At 37.0% G+C, this 1141-nt stretch overlaps 1 protein-coding gene across 3 annotated transcripts in view; it reads left to right on the forward strand.

Moving 5' to 3' along the window:
• WAPL (WAPL cohesin release factor) overlaps positions 1-1141 on the forward strand; it is an 85171-nt gene that overhangs the window by 73536 nt on the left and 10494 nt on the right. The gene's annotated exons all lie outside the window — the stretch shown is intronic.

Consider the following 1141-nt stretch of genomic DNA (forward strand, 5'->3'; position numbering starts at 1 on the left):
TTTTTTCACATAAGTAATCTTTAAATAGTTTCTGGCTCCATAGCAGCCTGGAAGTAGGAAGTACAGAGTGGGGGGGCATGCTGGTTTTGGAATAGTATGGCTAAGCCAGCCATGCCCCACTCCCTTCTCTTTCTCCCTTTTGTCTGCCCCTGTTTCTCTCCCCCGCCCCCTTTTGGCTTCCACAAAGATTTTCTCATAGAAGCTAGAATTCTGAATTCAGCTACTGCCTATAAGAGAATATCTTTCTCTCTCTGTTGACAATCTTTGAGCTTAGAGGGTGTTCTTCATGTAGCTTATAGCATGTCTACCATGTGTGTGCGTCTCTCACTTGTTTAATCTCTTTTATATCTCAAAATAGATTGATTCAAGACACACCCTATGCTAATCCTGTGTGGTTAACAAAGAAAACCCATAGATAAAAGAGTTAGGGTTTACCTCACATATTTTGGGGATCACAATTAAATCCATAATACTCCACAGTGGGCCACCAAAATTCACATCCTTGCAACATGGAAAATATATCTATATCATCCAAAAAGTCTAATCAACCCCAAGTCCCAAAATCTCATTTTCTGAATCATCAGATCACAAAACAGGGTGATAACATAAAGTCTACCATATCACTAGTCAAGTTGTTAACACATGAACTATCACAAGTGCCAAGGACAGTATGAAGGATTATAGCTTCCCAGTATTGGGTAGCTTTAGAACCAGACCCCTGTCTTATCAGACAACATGCCTTCCTGGGTCTTTTTTCTACTTACTTGTGGGTAAAGTCTCTTTAAACCTATGTCATTGTAAATTACAGGAATTGTTTTTCAAATTCAAGTAGCAGGCAACTGACAAGGAATACCCTATTCTTTATTCATCAAAAGTAGTATTTATTACATCAAAATTTCCATGCTTCATGATTAAGTCAACTTCTGTAGTCATTTGCAAATTAATTTAACTAAAATTAAGAGTCCTTTAAACAATTCAGCTTTACACTGCTAGGTATTGGTCCTCAGCAATGTTGGTTGGTTTCATATAATTGTATGTGCTTATGTTCACTTGTCTAATGTTACTTCTTGTGATAGTTTGTAAGAAGTTTCTCTTCCATTTTCTCAGTTTCTAAGTTTTTATGTTTCCTTTGTTATGATGT

This window comes from Echinops telfairi, unplaced genomic scaffold (assembly GCF_000313985.2).
Source record: "Echinops telfairi isolate 266 unplaced genomic scaffold, ASM31398v2 ScPeMD7_2010;HRSCAF=2546, whole genome shotgun sequence".
In the NCBI taxonomy this organism is placed as follows: Eukaryota; Metazoa; Chordata; class Mammalia; order Afrosoricida; family Tenrecidae; genus Echinops; species Echinops telfairi.